Source organism: Ursus arctos, unplaced genomic scaffold, assembly GCF_023065955.2.
Source record: "Ursus arctos isolate Adak ecotype North America unplaced genomic scaffold, UrsArc2.0 scaffold_4, whole genome shotgun sequence".
Taxonomy (NCBI): domain Eukaryota; kingdom Metazoa; phylum Chordata; class Mammalia; order Carnivora; family Ursidae; genus Ursus; species Ursus arctos.
Genome location: NW_026623056.1, coordinates 83,752,479 through 83,775,766, shown reverse-complemented (window position 1 = coordinate 83,775,766; position 23,288 = coordinate 83,752,479). Strand labels below are relative to the sequence as shown.

The following is a 23,288-nucleotide window of genomic DNA, read 5'->3' as shown; positions in this document are numbered from 1 at the left end:
GTAATCAAAAAAGTATGGTACTGACAAAAAAAAAAAAAAAAGACACATAGATCAATAGAACAGAGAGCCCAGAAATAACCTCATACTTATATGGTCAATTAATCTACAACAAAGGAGGCAAGACTGGGGAAAAGACAGTCTCTTTAATAAATGGTGCTAGGAAAACTGGACAGCTACATACAAAAGAATGAAACTGGACCACTTTCTCACACCATACCCAAAAATATACTCAAAATGGATTAAAGACCTACATGTAACATCTGAAACCACAGAACTCCTAGAAAAACACATAGGCAGCAATCTCTCTGACGTCAGCCTTAGCAACATTTTTCTAGATATGTCTCCTCAGGCAAGGGAAACAAAAGCAAAAATAAACTGTTGGGACTACACCAGAATAAAAGGCTTTTGCACAGCACAGGAAACCAACAAAACGCAGGCAACCTACTGAATAGGAAGATATTAGCAAATGACATATCCAAAATATATTTTAAAAATATATATACAACTCAACACCAAAAAAATGTGATTAAGAAACGGGCAGAGGGTCTGAATACACATTTTCCTAAAGACATAAGACAGCCAACAGACACATGAAAAGATGTTCAACATTACTAATCATCAGAGAAACGCAAATCGAAAAAATGAGAAATAACTTTATACCTGTCAGACTGACTGGAATCAAAAAGACAAATCGCAAGTGTTGGTGAAGATGTGGATAAAAAGGAACGCTTCCGTACTGTTGGCAGAAATATAAACTGGTGCAGCCACTACAGAAAACAGTAAGGAGGTGCCGCAAAAAATTAAAAACAGACATACCGCATGATCTGTAATTCCACTTACTGGGTATTGACCCAGAGAAACTGAAAACACTAATTTGAAAAGACACACACCCTTGTATTTACAGCAGCATTATAATAGCCAAGATATGGAAGCAACCCAAATGTCCATCCACAGATGAATGGATAAAGAAGATGGGGGGTGTCTTACAAACACACACACACACACACACACACACACACTGAAATATAATTCAGCCATAAAAAGAAATCCATTTATGATAACATGGATGGACCCTTGAGGACAATATGATAAGTGAACTAAGTCAAAGGACAAATACCACATGACTTCCCCTGCATGTGGAATCTAAAAAAACAAATGAACAAACAAACTGTTAAATATAGAGAATAAATTGGTGTTTGCCAGAGGGAAGGTGGATGGGAGGGATGGGTATAATAGATAAAAGGGATTTAAAAGACACAAACTTCCAGTTATAAAACAAATACATCACAAAGATGAAAAGTATAGCATAGGGAATACAGTCAACAATACTGTAATAACATTGTATGATGACATGATGGTAATGACACTTATTGTGGGAAGCAATGAATAATGTATAGAGTTGTTGAATTAATATATTATACACCTGAAACTAATATGACATTGTATGTTAAAAACAACAAAAAATGGGCAAAGGACCTGAATAGGCATTTTTCCACGGAAGATATACAGATGGCCAACAGATATATGAAAAGATACTCAACCTCACTCATCATCAGGGATATGCAAATCAAAACCACATAAGATAGGATAGCTATTAACAAAAAGAGAAGAGAGAATAAATGTTAGCAAGGATGTGGAGAAGAGAGAACCTTTGTGCACTATTGGGGGGAATGTGAATTTGTAGATCCATTATGGCAAACATACGCAGTCTCCTCAAAAAATTGAAAATAGAGCTAGTATTATAATCCAGCAATCCCACTACTGAGTATATACCCAAAGGAATGAAATCAGTGTCCCAAAGAGATGTATGAACTTCCATGTTTACTGCAGCATTATTCACAATAACCAAGATATGGGAAACAATCCAAACGTCTGTCAGTGGATAAATACAGAATGTGGTATATATATGTCCATACGTGAGTGTTTGTATATTATATTATATACACACACAGACACACAATGTAAAATTATTCAACCGTTTAAAAAAGGGAGGAAATCCTGCTATTTCAACATGGATGAAACCGAGAGACATTTTGCTAAGTGAAATAAGCCAGACATGGAAAGACAAATACCATATAATCTCACTTACATGTGGAATCTGAAAAAGCCAACCTCATAGAACCAGAAAGTAAAATGGTGCTTGCCAAGAGGGAAGGAGAAGATGCTTGTCAAAGGATAGAAACTTTCAGTTACCAAACGAGTTAAGTTCTGGGGACCTAATATATAGTACGGTGACTATGGCTAATAATACTGTATTCTACACTTTAAATTTGCTAAGAGAATAGATCTTAAGTGTTCTCACCACACACACACACACAGAGTTAACTATGAGGTGTGGATGTGTTTAATTAGTTCAACTGTGGTAATCACTTCACAATGTACATGCATATTAAATCATCACATTGTATCCCCAAAAGATATACTACCTCAATAAAGTTGGGGGGGAAAAGGAGTTTACAATTAAATAGGGGATGGAAAATATACATCAAAAATCTGTGTGTGTGTGTGTGTGTGTGTGTGTGTGTGTGTGTATGTATAGAGAGAGAGATGTAAGCAACATGTAATAATTAACTAAAACTTTGTTAAATGCTTATGAATACATATGATCTGTATTAGCCAACTTCATCTTATGAACAGCTCTATGGGTTAAATAACATTGCTCTCCCATCTTACAGATGTAGAAACTAAGGCAACAGTATATACAAGTAGGAAATGGAAGAAAAGGGAGTCAATTTGGTTTTAGGGCACATGATCCTAACCTCATTTCTTCAGGATTATGAACTTACTGGAACAACCATGAAGTCGTTAGCCTGGTAAACCAAACAGGGTGAAGCTGGGAGGTGGGGAGTAAGGGGATACTGTTCCAAGCAATAAAAGCACTAGAAAACAAAAAGGAGGCAGAAAGGGAAACCAACTGTTTGTTTTTTTAAAGTGTCAGAGCAGACCACAGAGGAAACTGAATGGGAGAAATACGTCTGACAGAATTTTGCCATATAAGTCCAAGGAGCTTTTACTTCTTCTATAAAAATGCAAAGCTTCCTGAAGTGTAAACATTTCTCACACAGAAGCCTGAAGTTATGTGTGTGTGTGTGGGGGGGGGGGTGTATGTATAAAATATAACAGAAAGCCCAGAGCAGCAACAGAAAGAAAGAAAGAAAGAAAGAAAGAAAGAAAGAAAGAAAGAAAGAAAGAAAGAAAGAAGAGAAAAGAGAAAAGAAAAAAGAAAAGAAAAGAAAAGAAAAGAAAAGAAAAGAAAAGAAAAGAGAAAGCCAAACAAAAAATGAGGGAAAGCAGTAGTTCTATCCATAGGATAGGATTTCAGTGGCGTTCCTCAACAGAAAAGCAGGCACCTACCTAGGGCAAAGCAGAGAAGGGCGTGCTTCTGTCTAAGTGTCTGGCCTACTGCCTGGGAAACAGCAGGCAGGACTGTTGGCCTTGGAGGGCACAAAGCTCACTCACCAGCACAGCACTAGCTAAGGCAGTGGGTAAAGCACCTGCACTTCTTACAGGCACAGGGGAGACCACTACATAGACAAATATGGCCTGTACTGTCCTACATTATCAACAGCCTCAATTTATATTTCCTTTTAGTCCTTTCCCTATAAATATACAATTGTTCCCTTCTTTTCCCGCTTTACATTATAATATATGCTTTACCCAAGTTATTTTAAAGCCTTTCATAAACATGTTGCTAGAATTAGAATTACACAGTAATTTTCAGAGTGAGGCAAACACTCCTATATTTACATATAAAAAATAGAAAAACACGCAGACTAAATACTGAGCAATCAAGAAATAGGTAAAAAGTCATTTTTTAAAAGTTCAGATGAATGTTAGGATGGTTAAGCCAAGGGCTAGAATATGTTTGAGCAGAGTCTTTAACCTTTCTTCATTTCAGCTTCAGAAAGAGTGAATTATTGAAAGCTAAAGGAATAAATACCGAACCTTAATTTCAGTATTCACATTAAAATCTCAAATGTTGACATACTTAAAGTAGAAGACCTCTACAAATGTGTATTTATAAAATAGGAAGACCATTCTTAAAACATTTATTAAATGTCATTTCACATGGAAAAGAATTATATTGAAAGAGGTTTGGTATTTGATTTCCAATGTTTTATTATCATAAAGGGAGATTATTCAGAAAATATGAAACGATTTCAAAAAAATTTAAAAACATACTAACAAATACTAAAATCAGCAGTTTAAAAAAGGCTAAATTTAACAAGAGAAATATTTTTTGAGAAATAAAATTTCTAAAGTCTAAATTATTGGCATAATTTAAAATGTTACTTTATATTAAATAATTTATCTGAAACATCTTTAAAAATAGGTATGTTATGCAATTCTTTCAGATTTCCTGAAGATTTGAAAATATTTTAAGGTTTTTTTTTTTTTTTATGTTCTAAGGTTTTTTTAAATTAAAGAGGGGAAGGGCATGAATGAAAACAAGTATGGGAGATGAAATGAGGCAATTAAAATAGACACTCATTCACAGAAACAGGAATCTTCACAATTATGTAATTCAAATAATCAGCAGATTTCTAATATACCAAAACAGGGCTAATTTAGGATTTAATGACCTAAAGAGCAAAAGGAGATTATGAACATACAGTATCAGTTTTTCACTTAATTACTGACCACTGCCTCACAAAAATCTTGTAATCCTCTTACATAAATAAGGAAAGGTTACAGGAGGGGTGAGGGAGGGGTCAGGCAGAGGCCTGGGTGGTGCCACAAACACTCCACTGACCTAGGTTACTGGATTCATAACCCAAAAAACACCTGGTCTCAGTATTTTAAAATGTACTCTTGGTAGAGAAGGTATTTTACATAATGGAACATTTTTAAGTCAATCAGCCTCACCCCTCCTATTCCTTAAATTTACAATACTCCAGCAGTCCTAGGTTGTGGATAGCCACATTTGTGCTGCCAGAGAAAGGCAAGCTGGTTGGAAGGTATCAGGCTAGAGAGGTAAGGCAACAAGAGAACTATTCTTTTCTCATATTTAAAAATTTTGGCTTGCATTTTAACAGGTCTATTGTCTACATTCAGTTCAATGAGTTCTTTCCCAATATGCAGCTAATTTACTTGAAATAGATTTTCATGGTACTAAGGTAGTGAACTTTAAATTCATTTCTTATAAAGAAAATTTTTTTTAATTTTGTTTGAAATCTGTTCAAAAGGGGGCACCTGGCTGGCTCAGTCACTGAAACATCCTACTCTTGATCTCAGGATCATGAGTTCAAGGCCCACGGTGGGTGTAGAGATTACTTTAAAAAAAAATTAAAATAAATAAAAATTTTAAAAAAGAAAGCTGCTCAAACGATTTAGTTTTAGGTTAAAGGGCTACAGGATGGAAAGGTACAGAATAGAAATTTTTAATTTCTAGAAATTCGGCATCAAGGAAATATTGAAAAGAAAGGAAAAACATCAAAATGTAAGAAAAGAATGAAAAAATAAAGGTATTTTAAACACCTTTAAAGGGTATAAAAATATCCTCAGGAACATAAAAAAATATGTAACTTACACTCTACTCATATTATGATACTATCTAGTATTTGAGTTATGAACAATCTGGTTTTAGGTATTTTTCTATGCACCTTTATCCCTCATCTAGAATAATAAAAATTAAAAGGACTCACTGAAAACTGTTGTCCCCACATCTTTTCCTTTTGGAGGTTTTTTTTCTCCAAAAATTAAAAATTTAGAAACCCTTAAAAAAAAAAAATCAAAGGAAATCTTTCTCTTATTAAAAAAAAAAAAAAGTCTGCAATGAATGGAAACTAGAAGAGCCCACACCCATGTTCTATAGGGAGTCTTACGACAAATCCCACTCCTGTGAATAGTGTTTGAGCAGGAGATGAACACAAAGCAGGAGCTGCCCTATAAGATTACACATAAAGGCAGGATGTACACAAAGCCCTTTTGAAACATACAGAAAAGGTACTGAAAGCCAAACAATAAACAGACAAAGGAACTGACAAATCCCAAACATATAGCCAACCTGATCAATGCCAAATTGTCATGTCTCAAGTCATGGGCCTCAAATGGGGCTTCTACATGTGCTGCTGTTTCAAGTAGCGCGGGATGACCCATAAGGGACGTCTGGCTGGTAAGATTTTAAGACCGCACGAAGGGTAAAGAACCTGACAAAAAGGAGAACCTTATTATTAAGTTCAAAGAGACCTTGTCAACTTTCTGTCTGAAAAGCTGTAGTGAATATTCATGCTGTTCTCTAAAAAGGGAATAGGCATGCATCCCAGATTTTTGTTGTTGGGGGAGGCGGTGGTGGCAGGGGACAGAGGTGAGAAGGGGACAGGTCAGGAGTGACCAGTGGTGAGGAATCACTGTCAGGCCCAGCTGTCAGCACATTACTTGGCAACACTCACTGGCATTTCAGACTATTTGTCCATTTATTCCAGCTTACTTTCCACAAAGAGAAATGCCCCAGTAGCTGGCCTTTAGAGCTTCAGTCAACAGATTTTAACCTCTATTCTTCTAAATTATCCTTACGTTAATATTGGCAATGGGAGAGAATTCATCCCAGAGTAATAAAACCAAAACCTAGCTACAAAGTTAAAAAACAAAGGGCAGGAAACAAAAAGCCTTGAGAAAGGAATTTAAGAGATAAATGGAAGTTAACTGACCCCTCCTGGATGCTTATTTCCACCTTTTGACCACCAACTAACTGCAGAGTAACCTCTGAAAAGTAAGTCATTAACCATAGCTTGTCTTTTTAAAGAAATCAGATTCTAGAGCACTACAGCTGCAGATAGAATAACCATTCATAAGGTTTCAATACAATAAATGAGCGACTTCATTTATTCCAGAAGGTTCTACATTCAAGAGGATCAATAAGAAAAAAAAATATTTCAAGGTACTGAAAGCTAAAAAAGTAATTCCTGGAAGAAGCATATAACGCAAAACTAAACAACAAACAATAGTGCTAAGAAACAGGAGTGGGAGAAAAGCATTTCAGATCAAACTTTTATTTTAAATACAAAACACGGAATTACAAGATGATCAGCCAAATAAATGAGATTATGCAAATTTAACTTATTTTGAACTCACATACTTTTCAGTACCCTCTCAAATAGAAATTAATAAGGACCCCAAAAAAGGAAATTTCACAGGTAATTATAAACATTTTGTCACATGGAAAAAATGTAATGATCCAGGTTAAACGGAGAACAAAATGTTGTCATCTGCATCATGTGGAAGTATACTGTCACTCAAAAAGAAACAATCTAAAGTCTTAGTTTTCTTCCAAATAAAAACTTTAGCTTCCACACATTACAGGCACATGCTCCCTTAAAAGAAAACATTAAAATAATGTTTCCATTATTTTATTTCTTCCACGCTGCAGCACATGAACTGGTATCACACTTGTCTTTAAGTCAACACACTGTATTGGTTTACCACTCTCACCTTTATCTCTAGGTAATTAACTTGTACACCTCTAAACACAGCCAGCAACCAAGCCTTGGTATTATCAGTTCACCTGCGGGAACAGTGGAAGGCTAAAGCAAAGGAAAGGTAAAGCAAAGGAAAGGTTTAGAGAGAGCCTTCAGCTTAAGGAAAAAAGTCAAGAAACCACCCAGAAAGCGCCAATGGTGCAAAATAACATTGCAACGCTGAACAGAGCAAGAAAGCACGAAGGCCTCCTGCCAGATTTTTAAGCCTGCTTCAACAAAAATAGTGCACCAGCTGCATCTGGATAAATTAAATATGGGTTTATAGATCATAGTAAAAGCAGAAATGAAACCTATGCATGCTGTGTTAAAAAAAAAAACAGCTGCTAGTATTTATAAAATGCTCTACATCTGAATGTATTCATCAACACTGAATTGGCTACATGGAAGCCTTGATAATGAAAACAACTGAGAACCCAGCAAACATTTCACATCTTTGACATCTTCACGGATGTACTGCCACAATGGATGGCAATATCAATTAGACCCTCCCGTCAAACACAACTAATTCCCGATGCCAGCAAGTGGAAAACTCAATGGAGATGCGTTTTAATCCCTTAAAGAGTGTTTTGCTAAGAACAGTTAAAGCGTTTGCCCGATCAGGAGATAAAGGAAATCTGCACAGGGACATATTGCTAATCTGATCCAAACAGAGATGCTGGCTGCCTCCCGCTATAGTTGGAGCTTATTTACCAATGTGTAAAGAATGGGCAAAGTCCAAATGAAAAAGCCTGACCGCAACATCAATGAAAAGTCACTGAGTGTCATGAATGAGAGCAAAGGACAATGCGGTCATTAATAAAACCAACTGCGCCCTGCTAGATGACCCAGGACTTCTAATGCAGGATAAGATTTATCACCACTAGGAAGTTTTAGGACTAAAAAACCGTTCAATAACATTAGCATCACTAAAACACTAAACAGACTGTAGCTAACAGAAAACCAGACCGTTTTACAAGGCAACAGATCCATGATTCAAAACTAATTTCACTTCACTTGACTGAGATACACTGAAATATATTTAAGCCTCAGGAAACTGAGAAAGGCTTAAAAGAGTCGTGGTCATCATTTGCTGAAGATTTCACTAATTTCTTTAAGTAGATCCAGCTGTACCACTTAAGTACAGAGAGGATGTTTGGAAGTTTCTGTTAGAAAGAATCACAAATACAATGTGATCTGGAATAAAGCTGCAAAAGAAGAAAATCCCAGATTTTCTCAGTTTCACATTCCCTTTAAAAAGATTCAACTTCTACTTATAATATGAAAAACTTGGTAGAAGCCAATTTTATAGTCAAAATGTGGATCGCAGTTCATCTAGAATTCCAATTTAGGCACGTCTGCACGCTTAAAGTTGACTGTATTTAATTTCAATGTTGCGAAATCCAGTAGTGCTATTGAGCTCTATAATTCCAAACAACATTCAAAAGATTTTGAAAAGATAACTATTGTTACTGAGGGAAGAAAAGTTAATTCATTCAATATGCACTTCACTGAATAACATTCCTCTAGATGTGGACATTATAAAACTAACCCTTCATTCCCTCTCCAACAAAGCTTTTCTTATTTTCTGGACATCCCAACTTTTAAACGGATCTTACACAGTTTCTGTCTAAGGGAAATTTTACTTGACAATGTGAGCCAATTTACTTAAGGTCAACTCAGCTTGGAAACTCACCACAAAGGAATGAAGAAAAGCCTCAAAATAAATAAGTATATTATTGCAGATTTCCAATATTATTAGCCATAGAGCAAAGAGAGACCTGTCTCACACTGCTGGTGGGAGGGTGAACCGTTACAACTCCTCTGGAAAGGAATGTGATAACATATGCATCAAGAGGGGGAAAAATGTTCTTACCCCTGTACCCAATAATTCAATTTCTGGGAATCTGCCCTAAGGAAATTATCCAAAATGCAAAGATAGATATCCAAAAGGTGTTCGCTGTGACTTTATTTTGAACAATTAAAATCTGAAATAATCTTAAATGTCTGATAGTATAGGAACATTATTAATAGTATAGGTAAATTGTGATGTTATAACGAATCCATGGAATGAAATATGTGATCATTCAATTAAAAATGCTCATCAAAAAAAAAGTTTAGAACTTTAGACATATTATGTCCACCGTGTTGTTCTTTTCCAAAAATGCTCTGAGAGAAGAAAATACACCAAATAATTAAAAGTTGGATTAAAAGTTGTAAATAGGGGTGCCTGGGTGGCTCAGTGGGTTAAGTATCTGCCTTCGGCTGGTGTCATGATCTCGGGGTCCTAGGATCAAGACCCAAGGAGGGCTCCCTGCTCAGCAGGGAGTCTGCTTCCCCCTCACCCTCTGCCCTGCCCGCAGTTCCTACTCTCACTGGCTCTCTCCCTCTTTCATGAATACATAAAAAATCTTAAGGGGCGCCTGGGTGGCACAGCGGTTAAGCGTCTGCCTTCGGCTCAGGGCGTGATCCCAGAGTTCTGGGATCGAGTCCCACATCGGGCTCCTCCGCTGGGAGCCTGCTTCTTCCTCTCCCACTCCCCCTGCTTGTGTTCCCTCTCTCGCTGGCTGTCTCTATCTCTGTCGAATAAATAAATAAAATCTTAAAAAAAAAATCTTAAAAAAGAAAAGAAAACTAAGTGAAATCACACGAAAATGGTCATGTTTCACTTACTAGCATGTTGAAAGCAGCTGATTCATAAAGCTTCCAGGATAACTCACCCATTTTTTACGAGCTTTGCAGAGAAATACTTGACCAATTAATGTTTAAAATCACCTTTTATGTTCAGAACATCTAAAATCCTATTTTTTATATTTTCTTCCTGTGTGGCTATATTTCAATAGGTAAGATCCAGAAATCTAACTGAAAATGTTACTGTGCTGAACAGAATAGAAAACAGAAATGTATACAGTCACCCCATCTATCTGAAATTCTAATAAAGCTGCGCAGCATTAAATGTCACTCTGTATTACAAGCTGAGTATGTTGCTTCAGTGGGCTCCGCAACAGCACTGGCAGCAGTGAGACCACAAGTCATTCTAAAATAAAAGCAAACCTCTATTGATTCTCAGAACAGGTTAGCAAAAATTCACTGAGCGGTCACCAAGCAGGGCACAGAGGCCAGAAGATAGATGATCGACAGTTTAAAGCCATCAGATGGAAAGCATCCAGGGAGCACCCAGCTCTGGGACTTACTGCTTCTGGGCCTTTTGTGAGTTGCTCTGGCTACTTCTGAGCCTTAGATTCTTTATCCATAAAATGCACGTCACAATAGCACCTAACCGAAAAGGCTCCTAATGACGAAGAAACTCTCCCTACCACATTTTAATGAGGTTCCTCCAAGCCCTCTCTTGCCTAGGACTTGGCTTTGGCCCCGTCCTGTCTTCAGTCTGCCTAGCTCAATTTTAGCAAGAATCCTGCTAAGTCAGTTTCATGAGAACCCCTCTCCCCCGATATTTGATCACGCCCAGGATGTGATCAACTTCCTCATCCCCAACTTTTGATGGGTGAGTTTTGGGCCTGTCTGTAGCCAGAATCCCCCCCTTGATGTCTCTCTCCTCTTAGTAATTTTCCCTCCACTGACCCTCTTCGCTCGGCTCCCTGGCTATAAACCCCCACTTGTCCCTGTGTTCAGAGGTGAACCCAATCTCTCTCCTCTATTACAATAGTCTTGAATAAAGTCTTCCTTACAATTTTAGTAAATGTCAGAATAAATAAGGAGGATTCAGTAAGTTTTAATGTAAGTAAAAGGCTTAAAACAATGTTTTATGCACTTTTGTTCAGTGACAATTGTCAGACAGTAAACGTAGCACAATAACTACCTGTTTTAATGTTACACTGCTCTGCTTAAATAAAATGACTATTTATTACATGACAGTTATGTGATAAACATAAAAATCCAAAGACAGAAAGATATAGGTCCTGCCTCAAAGAGCTCACATTTCAAGCAGGAACAGAGAGCAAACAAATAATTCTGGCACCGTGTGCTTCACACAACGACGGACAGCAGGTCAGGGTACAAAGGCAGCAGAGAAGAGAAAATGATGAACGGAGCATGGTAGAAAGGTCAGCAGCCAGCAGATAGGCTTTGGAGAATGGAGATAAGTTTGCAGAATCACTGCCTAGGTTGAGAGTGAACACTCGGGAAGGAAGCGATCCCAAGGACAAGGGTTAAGGGTGGAGCTGGCACTAGACCCTGTCCCACTGACAGACCTGGACAAGACAGGTACTTAAAGATTTCACAGGAATGTGTCAGGACCAGATTTACCTTTTCTAATTTACTTTGCTCCCTCCCCACCAGGTAACAAAGCTACTGGATTTGGGGAGGGGCCAACTGAAACCCAAATAGGCGCACATTACAGAACTGGCAGGAGAAAAGTAGACACTACACATGGAGTACAAAACTGAAAAGGGAAAAAATTGAGCCTGAACAGTTTGTAGAAACACATCAAGCAAAGACATCCAAAATTAATGTCAACATTAGGCAACCATGAGTATTTTATTTATTGCACAACTACTACAGATTGGTAACTATTTACTAGTGAACTATTCTTACCAAAGAATTGAATTTACCTACCATCTGCAGATTTCTGCCCATGCTGCCTCTCTGTCCTCCCTTGCCCTGGCTAATAACTCTTGCCATTCTAAACTTGGGCCCCCTGTCTTGTTTAAACCCTAGAATGGTTTAACTGAATCTCTGCTCTCGTTTCTTTTGCCCACTCTTAGCTTAGGACTGATTCATGTTAATTGCTTGTTTACCATCTGTTTCTTACATCTGTTACATGGTTTGGCTTACATAAAAGGCATACAATGTCCAGTGAATGAATGGGTTTTAGAATGAATGAAGTAAATACTGAGAATTCCATGTGATCACCCTTCTATCTTCACGGGTTACCTGCATAGATTGAGAACTAAACAAGGAGTCTTTCCCCAGGGAGCTTCCTGCTAGAGTGTAGTACTCCAAATGTTCAGGAACCAATTTCAATTCTAAAAACACACACAAAGAAAAAAACAAACAAAAACAAAAAGAGAGATAATTTTAAAAGCTGACTCTGACTCCAAATAATGTTTCAAGGAATTCAACAGAAGTGAACTACTATTTTCCTAAACTTCACAGGATTATATTAGTCATGTAATTTTCTAGTCAGCGATCTGGAGTTCTGACAGAAATATGTAAAATATAGTCCAACTAATGAAGCAGATGCTTAAACATATGTCTTTTTGAGTAAAAAAAGTCTATGAATTAGAACATTGATGACTTTTTTTACTTTAATAACATACACAAGGTGGCTTTTTTTTTTTTTTTTTTTTTTTTTAGATAAACTAGGTAATCATATTCCAGAAATGTGGTATTTTGGGGGCAACAATAAAAATGCTTAGGAGTTGTTCTTTATCTACACCCAGCACAGATTTTTCTTAGAACAGTCTTTATTTCTTTGGCCTTAAAATCAAACAAGTTCAGTTTAACATCAGAGGCTTCCCTGTTTATTTACTCAGAACCAAAGTAGGTTATCACTGTTTTTTAAGAACCTTTTAAAATAAAGGCGGTTGTCACAGCATGCCAATTCAAGTTGTATGATATAATGAGGGCTACTGAATAACATTTCATAATCCACTGACAACTGTCCCTATCTACATATCTGGAATGCTGTCCTGAGCAAGTCATCTCATCTGTTCTTAAAAGTTACTCGTTTCCAGTTGGAACTGATACTAACCCTTTGAGTTGGTAAACATAACAATGTAACAGAAGAGACCACCCTGTGAGAAAAAATCAGTCCTGTTCCCCGGAAAAACTACCAGCCCTACTCCAAGTTCTACAAATTAGAAAAAAATCAAAACTTAAATATATCACAGATTATCTCATACTAAAAAGGAATCAGTCCCTATAAGCATCCCAACGAAGGAAAGAAATTGTTTAATTACTAAGGTTAAAAGTCTTTAAACTTAACTAAGTATAAGACTGACCAGCTATTGTTAAAAGAAAGTGAGTATTCTGTAAAATATACATGAAGCATGTCCAAATGGTGCTGAAAAATCAGCCATATTGGCCACTGACAAAACAACCCAAATGAGCTAAAGAGAACAACTTTACCCATAAACACACAATGAGAGTCTAGGAAAACAGGAGAGTCTAGTGGCTGGCTCTAGGGTCAGATCTGCTCACTTATTAGTTCTAGGACTCTCTAATTCATTCCCCCTATGTGAATAATCTCATTCCGATTTTATTAGACAGCACTCATCTTCCCTGTAGTAGTTAACAACCAGATCATCCATCCTGAAATTTAAGATACAAAATAGAAAGAGGGAAATGAAACAAAATTTGAGTTCAAGGCAGTCAGGCAACAGGCAAATGGATTCAGACTTCCCAGTCCCAGAGAGCAAAACGTGTCACTGTAAACAGTAACTCTACCCTGAAAGTGGAGAGGCCAGAAAGATAGGCAGGCAAGCACTTAGCACAGTTCAATTGCCTTGCCATTAACTTAGCCATCTATCCAGACTCATCACTGTGTACTAAAATTAGGACCCAAGAATGCTTTTATAGCATACCAGCTGCTAAGAACATTAAGAGAACAAATTTCAAAATATGTATCAGAACCTGAACCCAAAAAGAGAAAAAGCAATGTATGTTTCTAGTGTCAAAAGCACAAACCAAGAAAAATGAGATGTTAATAACACCTTGCTTTTATATAGCACCTATCTGTGAAGCAGCTCAAATATTTTTGCAAATTAAAAAAATATCTAATTATAGTACTTCTAACAACATCTCTGTGAAATAGGTAAAATGTAAATATACTTCTGTTTAGCTACTGAAGAAAAGTAGAGGCATATTTAATCACTCTGAAAATTAGATTCCTGATCGAGCTGAGTCCAGTACTTCCAGCATCCCAAGTCAAAAGCACTCTATAATGCTAACAATGTAAAATATAAAAGTGAACCCCACAGTTACCTGTGTTCAAGAACTCAACTCTAAGAATCAACAGGGCAAAACTGGCTTTAGTTTTAGAAGGAAAACATTTTATTTAATCTGTTGAATCTATTTTTTTTTAGGAGTAAATTGAGAAACTATCATTATTATTATTAAAGCCACTTGACATTTTTCAGAAATCACAGAAAAAGTTAAAATTCTACTTTCACACTAACCAATATAAACTGAAGCTTTATGTCTCATTCAAAGGACAAAAGGAATTTAGTTTAAAGTGCAAGGTCAGGGGCGTCTGGGTGGCTCAGTCATTAAGCGTCTGCCTTGGACTCAGGGCGTGATCCCAGGATCCTGGGATTGAGCCCCACATCAGGCTCTTCCGCTGGGAGCCTGCTTCTTCCTCTCCCACTCCCCCTGCCTGTGTTCCCTCTCTCGCTGGCTGTCTCTCTCTGTTAAATAAATAAATAAAATCTTTTAATAAATAAATAAATAAATAAATAAATAAATAAATAAATAAAGTGCAAGGTCAACATACAGGAAAAGCACACTGGCCTGGGAAACGATGAGTCAACTAATACTTGCAGATCTCAGGTACTTGAAAGAAAATTTTATTTTGCCTCAAAAAAGGAATTAAATTGTCTCACTATTTGGCAAGGACAAAAGATCACCTGTAAGTGTTTTATTTATACTTTTTAAGAGCCATTATTATGGGGTACCTTTAAAAGCCGGTATATGATTACAACATTAAGGCCACTTCCTTAATATACTGAATATATCTAACTCCTCTCGAAGCCAACTCTTGGTGAAATAATTCTTTCTTCCCTTCAATACTATTTAGATAAGGAACAGCCAAAACAGTACAGGATGACTAAACCTGAACTTGCTACAGGAATTTCCAAACAGATAAGAACTTAAGAACTTTGCAAATACACCCCTATTTGAAAGACAAGAGAAACTTGGAGAAAGTAGCCAATGAAAGTATGAGCTCCTTTCTTAAAAGGTAAACTCTTCAATGCTAAGTCTGTCTTATAAATTCTATTCAGCCCTTGGCGTCTGTGGTAACGCCAAGAGGGAAAATGGCTTCGTCTGTCGCTATCCAAAGCAACTCACTTTAATGAAATGATATGATGTCTAGAATTTGCTTCAAAAGGATCTGGAGTGGGGCCTGGAGGGACAGATGGAACAAGATGGGACAAGAGTTAACAGCCACTGCAGCTGGATAATGGATATGGTTCATGGGGGTTAAACTCCCCCCACTTTTGTAGGTGTTGGAATTTTTCATAATAAAAGGTTAAACGGAGAAAGAGAAGAAAGCTGGTTTTTTAAGAAAGTGTCTCTGAACCAGCCGATTTTTGTAAGCCACCAGCTCAGGAGTTACTCACCTGAGAATTCAAAAGGAAAGAATATAACTAGCATGTAAAAAATTCTTTAGAGTTATAAAACAATCGAAATAACCCTGTAGTTTTCTGTTCACACCAGAGTAAAAAGTGGACTTAAGAAATCACCTGTCTCTAGCTTGGTAAGTTTTCTCCCGTTTATGTCACTGCAATTAAGTGTGATTTAAGAGAATGACCGGTTATTTTTTTATTTCATCCTAACAGACACTTTTTCTGAAATTTAATCAAAGGGAATGATGGGATACCCTACAGAAATTGTTTCTACCCACAAATCCAGACTTTAAATAAAGCTTAGCAAATTTTAAACCATCCTTCTCATCCGTTTCTAGGAGCTTACCTTAGACCAAACTAAATAAAGCTCATTTTTTAACATATTACCTATATCTTAATAAATATTCTCATAAATCATGCTATTCCATCTTTGGAAAACTTCATTCTTTTGGATCCTGCTAAGAACTGCAACACAAAAGAGACCAAAGTCCTGACTGCCTTTTATTCAGCAGACTCGGTAATTCAGATGAGAGCCATCAAGATCTCTTTAGTCTCCATAAATGACTGGAGACACTTGACAGTGAAGATTAATGTCTGACCTGTGAGTTGACCTTAACAATGGACACTTTTCTTAAAGGAGATACATGCCAGATTAGGTAAGTAGCCACATGGAAACTCAAATTTATTACTGAGTCACATTTCTTTAGGAAGTTATCAGTGTGCTACTAACACAGAACTAATCCAAATCCTTTATCAGAACAGAGAAAATTAAAATCCCGGATGGGAAACAAAGAATAACTCGAAGGGCTCTCATCAGTCTCTAACAGCTATTACATGGGGACTCTTTCTCTCTTTGATCCAGGCAGCCTTACTTAGAGGCATCTGCTTCAACAGCAAACACGCACATTATTTAAGCTGTCACTCTGCACACACTCCTAACCTCTTTGGCAGAGTGAACGATTCTAAAGTGGATAGCAACCGGAACAACTTAAATAGAGAAATTCATCAAAACTCAAAAACTGGCCACTGAGCTGAGTCTACACTCAGTATTTCAAAATATTTGGAAATTACATTAAGTACCAGGAGTAATTCCAAAGAGTTTAATAGGTTAATTCATGTCATCTGCACGGTAACTTTTACAGCCCCAATCAGCGCTCTTTATAAACAGACACAAAAAGTACCTTTTAGTAACATAGAAAGAATGCAATCTGTGCATTACAGGAGACAAACCAGTTCTCCGATCTGTACTGAGACAACAAATATTTCATGCATTCACCTCAGCAGGGAGGATTTCCCCTGCATTGGGAAGGGCCAAATAGCTCAAGATTCAGCCGCGTTGCCTGAGCTCAGAGGGAAGATGATTAATGATTCAGAAGAACAAGGAATGGTGAATGTGTTCGGTGGCTTGCCTACAAAAGATCAGCTGCCGCCTAAAAATGCTTCAACCTTAGATAAAGCAGGCACTTGAGACATAGGTTCAGGCAGGGGCTAAGTTCTTGAATGACTCACATTAAACTTCTCCAGGGTATCAGTCACAAAAAGATGATAGGACTAAAACCAATTTATTATCAAGTTCTTGACTTTCAGGTCATTCAAAAGACAGTGCAAATTCCAAGACAGGAACAAGTGATCTCTGAGCAACAGAAAACGAAAAAAGGAAAAAGGGAGGGGGGGAAAAAAGTAAAAGAGCTTCATTCTCCAGGAGCTGGAGTCTGAGAATCACGTCCGTCCCTTAGTTTTCAGGCCTACACCTTTCACCACTCTTCTGCTTGTTTCCGTTCTTGCTGTGGTCAGAGAGGGGACAGAAATAGGGGGTAACGTTTGTGACTGAGTGAACAGCTCATATGGAGGAGTCCAGACTGGAGAAAAGAGAAAGAGAACAAGGAAAATTACAATTCATCTTCTATTACTTATCTGTGTCACCTACGCCCCATAGAATTGTTGGTTCACAACACGGGAAGTGAAGGAAGAGATAACGGCGAAAAGGAGAAAAATAAGTGATTGCAGTAGAACTATCAACATGGCACTGTTCAAAAACTACATGGAGAAAAGAAAGAAGGAAAAGGAATTATAGTAGGGTATATAATAAACATGATCAGTAGTGTTCCTGAGTAGCCAGACAGAAGATGATCTTTGCCTTGCTTGTATTTAATACACATTTTTCAAATTTTCTAGGAAGATCATTAAAAAAAATTTTTTTACAGCAAAAATTATCACCCAAAAGCAGTTTTTCATTTAATATAAGCAAGGTGCTATTTATAGGAACTACTCTATAAAATGGTCTCAAGAGAAGCTACAGAAGGCATTACAATGAAAAGAACTACTTTATTATTGTTAGAAGTCTTTGCCCACTAATTCAATAAACATTTGTTAAGAAGCTATCATGTATTTGATCCACTATCGGCTGAGGTCCCAAAAATGGTAATAAAGACATTCACTAGTCAGTTCTCATTTCAAGGGGCTTGAGAGCACAGGCTGCAAACCTTCCTGCCCCACTTCCAACTCTGAACACCCCTCAAAGTAGGAAACCTTTCTGTAATGTCACTATATCCAAAAATATACTCCAACAGACAATATTATTGTCAAAATATTTGTTGCTCTTCCCTTAACAAATCCTTCCCTACCTGCCCATCCCCCCAAGGGAGTACACCTCTTGTCCACTGAGGCCATGCTTGACCAAGTGACTTGCTCTGGCAATCAAGTGTGAGTAGCAGTGGCATATGCCACTTTTGAGCGGAAGCGTTGGGAACCTTGGGGAGGTTCTATCATGGCTCTTTTCACTCCTTCATACCGGGTCCTGGAATGAAGCCCACAAAGGGCATTAACGTGAAATTACGTAAAGTTTTGTTGTTGTAGTTTACGGAGATTCAGGATTGTTACCATAGAGTAATTTAGCAAAAGAGGACTAATTCATATGCCCCTGACAAAACTTCTGACACACAGAAGAAAGCCACACCCCAATGGGCAGGAGGTAGAAGAAAATAACCTTCTCCCTAGCTGTGCCCACTCCGCAGTTTACAACTTAATCTTGTAAGAGACAAATGATAACACTTTGGCCCCTACACTGAGCAGTCACTTGCCCACTGCTTATTTTGTTTTGCTTCATTTTCTCCCCAAAAGTCTGGGCAGGCCAACCTGCTGCACTTTAAGTATGTGGAGACCACCTCTCATTCAACCCTTAGACATATGAAATTCCCTTCCTTGAAAAAACCCTCAAAAAATGGCGCCAATGAAAATACTCCACAGGACACAAGCTAGCAAGAAATGTCCAGAGGAATGAAATCTACCCCTTCCCTTTGAAATAAATGAACTCTAAGAATCATTATGTTCTACACCTGAACCTGATATAACATTATGTGTCAATTATATCTCACTGTTTAAAAATTAACTGTTATTTTTTAAATTAGAAGATTATCTGCTTTAGAAACAAAATGCAAAAGAATATTATATCTATTAAACAACAGGCTGCTGTGAGGACAGCAGGCCAAGCTAACTAGAACGCGCCTAAAATAAAGAGATTCAAGTATGAATAAAGATCCACCATAAAACACAAAAAGGAAGAGTCACTAAATTAATAAAGCACCATTTCAAGGAAAAAGCTACATGTGATATAAAAAAAATTTATTTTCATAAGATGTATAATCCACAATGAAAACAACAGTTGTAAAACTTCACACTCCCCATACTATAACATGAAAACACATATAGCAAAAACAAAAGGCAACCTCCTTGTACTTACTGGTTACAATGCAGAAAGTAATAAACCTTAAAACACAACTAAGAGGAGTTCCTAATTAACACAGTAGCCAAACTACACGTGAACTGCCATAGGACAAGTGTCACAAAAACCTATTCGCTTAGGCAGCAGCAACCTGGTACACACCAGAATTCCAGGGCAGTGCGGAGTTAAAAAGGAAGCAGAGTTAAGTCATAAACTCGAGTGTTTACAATTTAATGGGGAAAAAGAAAACACAAAAATACTATGCATCTACATATATATCAAGGGGAACATACACTTATATGAATAACACACCTGGAACACAAATATTTACACAATAAAGCTATATAAATGCTTTGGCTTGGGATTCAGGAAGCACTCTAAAAAGAGTAAACATAAGAGGATAAAATCTCATAATCTTCCTAATTATAGGATAAAAATAATCTATGGTATGCAATTTGGTAGGTAAAGAAAAAGTACTCTTGGGCAAGAAATGTTTAAAATCATATGCTGTTCTCATGTTCACCCCTTCAGGAATCATACACCAACATATTTAAGAAACAAATGGAATACTCTGACAAACGTCAAATTAAAAACCTTTTTTAAAAAATTTAAATTCAATTTAATTAACATATAGTGCATTATTAATTTCAGAGGTAGAATTTGGCGATTTACCAGCTGCACTAAGCCCTGTGCTCATTCTAAGGCGTGCCCTCCTTAATGCCCATCCCTCTGTTACCCCACTCCCCACCCTCCTCCCCTCCAGCAACCCTCAGTTTGTTTCCTAGAGTTAAAAGAGTCTCTTATGGTTTGTCGCCCTCTGTTTTTGTCTTATTTTTCCTTCCCTTCCCCTATGTTCATCTGTTTTGTTTCTTAAATTCCATAAAATCTTTTCTTTTTCCTATATCCTTAAATTCCTATCTTCTAAGGAAATTATCTTCAAATTTTTGTTAACCTAGAAAATGTTCTGTAAACAAAACCTCACACGAGCTCAAGATATAAAAGCTAAGCTGCTCTAAGTGTAGGTTGGGCCACAGGAAGACAGCAGTTCCACAAATGGTTACCCAGTACCAATGACCAGTACCATGAGCCAGGCACAGGGCTATGGGTAGGGAATTTGAGAAGGGAACAAAACAGAGTCCATGCTCTTAGGGAGCTTATATTCTAGGATGCGGAGACAGCTAATAAATAAGTAAACAAATAAATATGATCATTTCACATACACAGACCCACTCCAAAGAAAATAAGGTAGGTGATGACCTGAGGTGGTATCTGGGGTTTCTTCATGAGCCTGGGTTGTCAAGGAAAGTCTCTCTAAGAAGACACTGGGGTATTTTCTCGGTGGCTCCAGAGAATGTTCAGCCAATGCAAAGATCCAAAGAAAGAAAGAAAAGAAGCTGTTCAAGGAATAGAAAGAGGCCAGGTTAGCTGGTAGAAAGTAAATGAGGGCAGTGTAGAAAGGAAATTGGAGAGGCAAGAGAGGCCAGACCGCAAGGAACTCTTAAAGTGAGGTTTAGATTTTAAGTGTGGGAAGTCTTTGAAAGGTTTTAAGCGACAGAAGAACATGATCTTATTTATGCTGTGAAGTTACTGTGGGGAACAGACTGCAGGTAAACAGGAGTGGAATCAAAAAAACCAGCGAGGAGGTCATGGCAGATACTCATGTGAGACTGTGGTGGTGGCCGGGACTAATGTTTTAACTGTGGAAGGGATGAGGAGGGGTCAGATTCAGGATGTATTTCAGCCAGAAAGCCTACAGAACCTAACAATGGAGTTAGACAGAAAGTGAGTGGAAGAGAGGGATAAAGGACAGCTGTGACACTTCTGTGCTACACACCTGCATGGCTAATGGCACCACTTAGTAAGATGAGAAAGGCCTGGGGTATACAGATTAGGGTAGGGACAGTATTAAGAATTCTGTTTTGGGGCACCCGACTAGCTCAGTGAGTGGAGTATGCGACTACTGATCTTGGGATGGTAGGTCTGAGCTGCACCTTGGGTGTGGACATGACCTAAAAATAAAATCTTAAAAAAAAAAAAAAAAAAAAAGAACTGTTTTGACCATGTTAATTTTGAATGGCCTATTATTAGCTACTCGAGATCTGCCTAGCAGGTGCCCGGCTGACCATCTAAGTCTGTAGTTATAGGGGGAAGTTGGAGCTATAAACGCCCACATACTTGCCCAGCTCTTCCCTACTCTCCCACTTCTATATTCCCATGGCAAACCCTTTAAAAGCCTTCCTGGAATTCCCAGTGCTCTTCAGAGCAGTGTGAAAACTTAATGCTTATCTCCAACTTGCTACCTAAATTTGCCTGTTTGCATAGTGTGACCAGAATAATTAAATGTTAAGAAAATGTATTACCTAACAAAACAGCAAAAACGAAAAAAAACAAACAAACGTAAATCACATTTGCTCACACCAAAACGAATTACAGATGGTTTAAAGATTCCAGTGAAAAAATGAAACCATGAAAGTGTATTAGGAGAAAATCAGGGTTAACATTTTTAAATCGTGGAATTTTCTTGTTTAACATCATGGGAAAGAAATCCTTACAAATGGAAAATAATGATGGATGAGGGGGTTTAAACACTTCTATAAAAGAACAATCCCACAAATTTTAATAGCAAAAATGAAATTGGTCAAAGTATCTGAAGCATTTGACATAGGGAATTAAAATCCCGAAGTATAAGGAGCTCACATAAATTAATAAAAAAGATTAAGTCCAGAAGAAAGCATGGCAAGGACAAGGGCAAAAATTCAAAAGAGAAGAAATATAAATGAGCAATTAACATAGGAAAAAAAGTGCTAAGCTTCTTATAGTCAAAAGAACGGAATTAAAACGAGGAGATACTGTATTTCACCTATCAAGCTGGCAAATATTAAAATGGCAATGAGCGTAGACGTGGAGCCTGGGCAGTAATTACCAAGCCCTTTCTGAAGGTAATTTGGTAAAGTGTATCAGGAGTCTTACATTTTACATACTCTTTGACCTACCAATTCCACTTCAAGGAATTCAGGGGCTATTTGAAAGATTTAGTTATAAATTATGCTTATCGGATTAGGATTCTCTGTACCTAAAAAAAGTTGCTTCAGAATTACATCTGATGACACAAAAAGATACTGCATAAAAAACTTAGGTAATAAAACCCTATGGTCAGGATAATATGTATCAAAGTATCTTTGTATCAGGAGATCTCTAATAGTAAAATTGCAGGATGCTAACAGAGGTTGTGTCTGGAAAGATTAAGGGTTCTTTATGATCTTCTTCTTTTGTTATAATGAGCACATATTGTTAGATAATCAAAACTTTGAGGGAAAACAAAATCAAAAGTCCTAAGCATAAAAGAGATATTGAATGGAAATTACCAAAAAAATTAACAGAGTATCTTCATATGATAAAATTATAATTTAAGGAAATTTCTCTTTGAGAACAGAAAATTTTCTGTATTTATCAACTTTCCATTGTGAACATGTATTACATTACTCTTATTTTTTACTTATTTTTTAAAAGGTAAAACAAACTTTTAAAAACTAAATTATTCCCAATCCTCTTTCACTACTTAATTTTAACAACCATTACAACTACCACAGGGTATTTTTAAGGATTTATGACCATGTTTTCCTTCTCTTCTATTGTAAGTTTTTCTTTCTTATTGTAATATCTTCAGGGAACACAAACACGCTGGGCCCCATCATCTCCCTCCATATTCTCGCCTGTAGTTGACCGAAAACACTTCAGCCCAGTGGTTCCCAAAGTCTGGTCCCTGACCTTCCTCATCAGCATACACAGCAGGCTAGCTGGACATGC

At 37.3% G+C, this 23,288-nt stretch overlaps 1 protein-coding gene across 12 annotated transcripts in view; it reads right to left on the bottom strand.

Annotated features, from left to right (window-relative positions):
- The window catches only part of ITSN1 (intersectin 1), a 204,079-nt gene that overhangs the window by 152,749 nt on the left and 28,042 nt on the right, over positions 1-23,288 (bottom strand). For 3 of the 12 annotated variants that reach the window (XM_044391777.3, XM_048214862.2, XM_048214858.2), the window contains one exon: positions 6,008-6,149. The exons of 6 other annotated variants lie outside the window; for them this stretch is intronic. The gene's annotated coding sequence lies outside the window, so the exon portion shown is untranslated. Of the gene's footprint in view, positions 1-6,007; positions 6,150-12,347; positions 12,440-23,288 lie in introns of those variants that run through there. 3 more of the 12 variants (XM_048214859.2, XM_057306589.1, XM_048214863.1) reach the window with 2 other exon arrangements.